This window comes from Eublepharis macularius, chromosome 4 (assembly GCF_028583425.1).
Source record: "Eublepharis macularius isolate TG4126 chromosome 4, MPM_Emac_v1.0, whole genome shotgun sequence".
NCBI classification, from domain to species: domain Eukaryota; kingdom Metazoa; phylum Chordata; class Lepidosauria; order Squamata; family Eublepharidae; genus Eublepharis; species Eublepharis macularius.
In genome coordinates this window covers 36,924,140-36,930,139 of record NC_072793.1, presented here as the reverse complement: position 1 = coordinate 36,930,139, position 6,000 = coordinate 36,924,140, and the positions used below count along the sequence as shown (strand labels likewise).

The following is a 6,000-nucleotide window of genomic DNA, read 5'->3' as shown; positions in this document are numbered from 1 at the left end:
AGGTATAGTTTATCTCGTCTTGTCTCATCCCATTGCTGCTTAGCATGGTATCCTTCCCCTCCTGCCTGCTGCCATTTAATGCCAGTTTGGGAGGAGAATTTTGTGTGTCACTTGAACAGAAACTTAAGCTGCTCAGTTTGTTTTAACAGCATGCCGCTACTGATGACACCCTTCCCTTCTAAACTAAGTTTGCTTGATCCAGATGTGACTGAAAAACACAACATGAATCAACAGTGTTGTTCAGCACGGCAGCTAAGGTCAAATTCCAGATTATACACTGGTGTTTACTTTTGCCCAACAATTGCTTTCACTTCCATAATGAGGCAGTTTCTTTGCAAACTACTTTTTCTTTTCTTTCCTCTTTGGATGTTTCAAGGACTAACAAGGAAAGTGTTCTGCTTTCACCGGGGTGGGAAGCATTGACTGTGTAACAGTGAAGAAAACTTTTTCCTTCACAACAGCCAAAATGGACCTTGCTTCCTCCTTTTTGTCTCAAGAAAATGGACTGTGATTCAGTGATCAGGTAAAGCATTTAATTTACTCACATGAGCACGAGTGTTTGAAAGATTCTCCTTTCCACTGCTTGGATTCCGGCTTGCAATTCATGCAAATGTGTCAGTGGAAGAATATAGGCCAGTAATCTGAGAAGGATCATGTGTTTGGGGTGGATTGGGGCAACTGCACATTGTATGTGGATTCATGTACCAAAGATCACCTTTTAAAAATGACACGTAGACCCTAAATCTGCAATGCTGAGCAGAAGAGGGATGGAGAGGGTTCTATTTAAACCTTACTTATCAGCTGTTTTTCCAGTCATGCAGTGAGAATATTCAATCACAGATTCCTCCAGTGTCTCAGCTAGTTCAGGACTAAAGTACAGTTTTTAAAAAATCTTGTTTCTTGACATAATTAATGAGTGAAACAGCTGAGGCCAGAACTGCACATTGCATTTAGTTTCATGTGCATTTCCCGAATGATATTTTTAAAAGGCTACTGTTGCAGAGCTACGATTTAAAAGGAGAATTGTGCAGCAGGGGGAGGTTATTTACCACTTTTTCTTCCTGGTACCATTTACTCATTGAAAATCCCCATTCCCCAAGCTGTTTTTACCCAAGCTAGAGAAAAATAGGTAAAGGAATGGGTGAAAGCATCTTGGGAGTGAAGAGTTTTCAACAGGAAAATGCTGTAAGTGGAAAGAATTCAATAGCCCCTCTTCCGCATGCCCTTTTCCCGCATTTAAATCACAGTCCCCATGGCCACAATCCATTGCAACTATGGGGGAAAATAAATTGCAGATGTGCAATTCTACTTTGAGCAGGGCCGTTTCCAGATGGCTTACCTTCTGCTGCTCCATGCCGCAACATCGCAGCTCGTCCTGGGGCGAATGCGAAATATCGCGCAAGTTTTGTGCAACGTTGCGCAAAATTCATGCGAGAAAACGCAATATTTCGCATTTTCCCCGGCACAAGCCGTGATGTTGCGGCATGGAGCAGCAGAAGGTAAGCCATCTGGAAATGGCCCTGGAGGAGGGAGATTTGTAGGGAGAAAAGTGACCCAAAGAGGAAGTGTTCAGCTTAGGGTTGCCAGGTCTGGTGTGGGAAATTCCTGGAGATTTTAGGGATGAAGTCTGGAGAAGGCAGGATTTGAGAGGGGAGGGTCTTCAGTGGAGTAGGATGCCACAGATGCCACCCTCCAGAGCAGCCATTTTCTCCGGAGGAACTGACCTCTATCACCTGGAGATCAGCTGTAATTCTGGGAGATCTCCAGCTACCACCTGGAGGCTGGAAACCCTAGTTCAGCTCTCGTCCCTCCCATTCCTCTCTCATGGTTAATGTTGCAGAGCAAGCTGTGGTTTGCCCCTGACGAGGAAGCTGTGTGTTTTTCTCTACACTTAGCACAACAACTTTCTAAATGACTTTCCTGTATGTTCAAGCTAGAACAAGCTGGAAACAATTATGTTAGATTTGTATTTTAAACCTTGCTTTATAATTTAGTGGCACCCTGATGCCTTAAAACCTTCTCAAATTGAGCTAAATATAGGCATCCAACTCAATAGGAAGAAATTCCTGGGGAAGAGTGGGTGGGTTTGCCAGCTCTGGGTTGAGAAATTCCTGGAAATTTTGGAGTGGATACTGGGGTGGGCAGGGTTTGGGGAGAAGAAGGACCTCAGTGGGTTGTGCCATAGAGACACCCCTCCCGCCCAAGCAGCCATATTCTCTATATTCTCCAGCTGTTATCTTGGAATCAACAGTAATTCCAGGAGATCTCCAGGCTCTACCTGGAGATGGCAACCCTAGGGTTACGGTTATGGTTAGGAAAGGGTGGAAAGTGACTTTCCTTGCTAGGAACAACCTTAGACCAAGGATTTCCTGGAAAACACTCAGGTAGTCAGCTGCCACCACTCAGGTACCTCCTGAGAACGGCTAGACTGATCCACTGGGAAGCATCTCTTCCTGCTCAGCCCTAGCAAAATAACCAAATAACAGTGGAAACCCTGAAAAACTATCTTATAGCAAACTGTGGGTGGTGTCTAAGTGGTCTGGCCCATAGGGAAGAGAATCAGAGCAATATCCCAGAGAAGTGGATTGTACCAAGGAAGCCAAAAATGCAGACACACCCCAGGAACCACGACCAGGAAAATTCTACCTACTACCCAAATTCCATAAACCAGGTAACCCGGGATGCCCCATTGTTTCAGGAAGAGGCACTATCACAGTAGGAGTCTCAGGATACATGGACTCTATCCTCAGGCCCTATGCCACCAGCACACCCAGCTATTTACGGGACACCACTGACTTCCTCAGGAAAATACAGTCCATTGACAACCTACCAGATGACACCATCCTAGCAACCATGGATGTGGAGGCTTTATACACCAATATCCCACATGCAGATGGACTGCAAGCCATAAGAAATATTATCCCGGACAAAACCACAGCATGCCTCGCCACTGAACTTTGTCACTTTGTAATCACTCACAATTATTTCGAATTTGGTGGCAGCTTATATCTACAGGTTAATGGCACAGCCATGGGCACACGCATGGCACCACAATACGCTAACATATTCATGGCGGACTTGGAGCAACGCTTCCTCAGCTCCCATCCACTGGAACCACTACTATACTTAAGATTCCTGGATGACATCTTCATCATTTGGACCCATGGGAAGGAAGCCCTTGGGAGATTTCATCAGGACTTCAACAACTTTCACCCTACTATCAACCTGAGCCTGGATCACTCTACACAACAGGTACACTTCCTGGACACCACTGTACAACTACATAATGGACGGATAAATACCACCTTATACCGGAAACCAACAGACCGATACTCATATCTACATGCCTCCAGCTACCACCCTAAACATACCACTCAGTCTATTGTCTACAGCCAAGCCTTACGTTACAATCGTATCTGCTCCAATGCTCTTGATCGGGACTCCCACTTAAGAGATTTACAATAAGCATTTTTGGGGCTACAGTACCCACCAAATGAAGTGAGGAAACAAATCAACAGGGCCAGACTAGTACCCAGAAACAGCCTGCTCCAGGACAAACCTAAAGGAACTAACAACAGAACACCACTGGTTGTCACCTATAGTTCCCAGCTCAAACCCATCCAACGTATCATCAGTGAGCTACAATCCATCCTGGAAAATGATACCTCTCTCTCAGAAGCCCTGGGCGGAAGACCTTTCCTTGCCTACAGACAGCCCCCCAACCTTAAACGACTTCTCACTTACAATCATGAATCAGCTAGCAGAGTCACCAGCACAGGTACCAGGCCCTGCAACAGACCCAGATGCCAGCTCTGCCCTTATATCTACCCAGGGAATACAATTACAGGACCCAATGGCATCAACTACACTGTCTCTGGCTCTTACAGCTGCTCATCCTCCAATCTGATATATACCTTCATGTGCCAACAATGTCCTTCTGCTCTGTACATTGGACAAACCAGCCAACCTCTACACAAAAGAATAAATGGACACAAATCTGACATTAGAAATGGCAATGTCCAGAAACCAGTGGGAGAACACCTCAATCTACCAGGACATTCCATCAAAGACTTAAAGGTCACTGTAGTTTAACAGAAACCTTTGAAAAACAAAATCCAACGGGAAGCTGCTGAATTGGAATTCATATGTAAATTTGACTCTGTCAAACTGGGACTGAATAGGGACTATGAATGGTTATCTCATTATCACAGGTAACTGATTTCCTTTACAGAGGCGGGGTCAGGGGGAGTCCAGTGGCACCTGGCGTGGGCTTTCGGGGATCACAGTTCTCTTTGTCAGATGCATCTGGCGGGGAGAGCTGTGGTTCTCAAAGGCTTGTGCTACAGTGGAATTGGTTGGTCTAGGAGGTGCTGCTGGACTCTTTTTGATTTTGCTACTACAGACTAACACGGCTAACTCCTCTGAACCTTTACAGAAGCAAACTGATCTCCATATCAGAAGGAGCTGTTTGCATCTGCATATCAGAAGGAGATGTTTGCATCTACCCCGCCCTCCCCTCTCCTCCTCTATATCTGACCAGTTTCTTTTGGCCCTCCATGCATCTGACGAAGAGAACTGTGATTCTCGAAAGCTTATGCTACAATAAAATGTGTTAGTCTTAAAGGTGCTACTGGACTCTTTTTGATTTTGCTACTACAGACTAACACGGCTAACTCCTCTGGATTAATAGAAAGAAGGTTTATTATAGAAAAAAAGGGGAAATAGTGGGTTGATTCAAAAGGGGTAGGAAGGAGGACAAAATACAAAACCCAGTTACACACATTCCCAGAGGACTATATCTCGGAATCAAACTTGCAAATCATAGTTTTCACAGCTTCCAGCCATCAGGGGTGGGAGGGAAAGGATCCTAGATTGCCAGTGTGATCCAGCAGTTATAGTGCTGGTGTAGAGCTGAGTAGACCTGGGTTCAAATCTCCACCCAGCCACATGAAGCAGAATCATTTCATCTCAACCTAGCCTACCAGATATGGTATGGGTGCTGTAAGGATAAAGTGGAGAAGAACAAATAGCTCCACGAAGGAAAGATGTGACATAGAAAACCTGATCTTCTCTTCCTCATCAACATAGTTGGCTCAAACTATCTTGCTGCCTCAAATAAGAATGACAGCTCTGTCTCCCTCGCTGCCTGATCAGAATGTTGCTCTGTGAATCTTAATTAGATTTTCATTGTTTATTGGAATAGTAGACATTTATTAACAACATTTAGTTTAAAAGTTTACTTCTCAGTTATGGCCATCACTTTAGCTATTCTGTGTGTCTTTATCTGATAAATAGCATAGTGAGAAAGCAATTAGGTGCCTGCCAAGCACAAAAAGGTGGCTTTTTCTTTTTCTTTAGTCTTCCCCTGGATGATCGATTCCACTGTTTAAGAATTTTCTTTTCTTTGCACTTGCATTTGCATTCCAGCGTTGTTGGAATTTCTTTGCACTTGCACTTGCATTCCAGCATTGTTGGCTGTTTTTGTGGACATGTGCTTGAAACAGTCACTCATAAGGATTTCCCCAGTACAATTTTATCTTTGGAAGGTCTGCTGGTGAAATTTAAATTATTAGAGGAAATATGAACATACATGAAGCTGCCTTATACTGAATCAGACCTTCAATCCATCAAAGTGAGTATTGTCTACACAGACTAGCAATGGCTTTCCAGGGTCTTAGTTAGAGATGGGCATGAACCGAAATATGAACCAAAATTAAGCACAAACCAGGTCGGTTTGTGGTTCGTGAACCATGGTTCGTCAGATCCCATTTCTGATGAACCACCACGAACTTTTAGGCTGGTTCGTTTGGTTCATTTTTTTGGTTTGTCACTGCAGACAGCCTGGTGCCAATCAATTGGTTTCCTAGGCAACAGGGGATGGATTTCCTGCAGACCTTCTGCTGACCCGGAAGTGACCTTCTGACGACCCGGAAATGATGATTTTCTGACCTGGATGTGCCGTTTTCATGAACCAAATGAGCCGGTTCGCGAACCAGGGGC

The 6,000-nt window shown here is 44.5% G+C and overlaps 1 protein-coding gene across 1 annotated transcript in view; it reads left to right on the top strand.

The window, feature by feature from the left end:
* The first annotated feature begins 310 nt into the window (after window positions 1-310).
* LOC129326925 (uncharacterized) overlaps window positions 311-6,000 on the top strand; it is a 28,908-nt gene continuing 23,218 nt past the window's right edge. The window contains exon 1 of the mRNA XM_054975260.1: window positions 311-523. The gene's annotated coding sequence lies outside the window, so the exon portion shown is untranslated. The remainder of the gene's footprint in view (window positions 524-6,000) is intronic.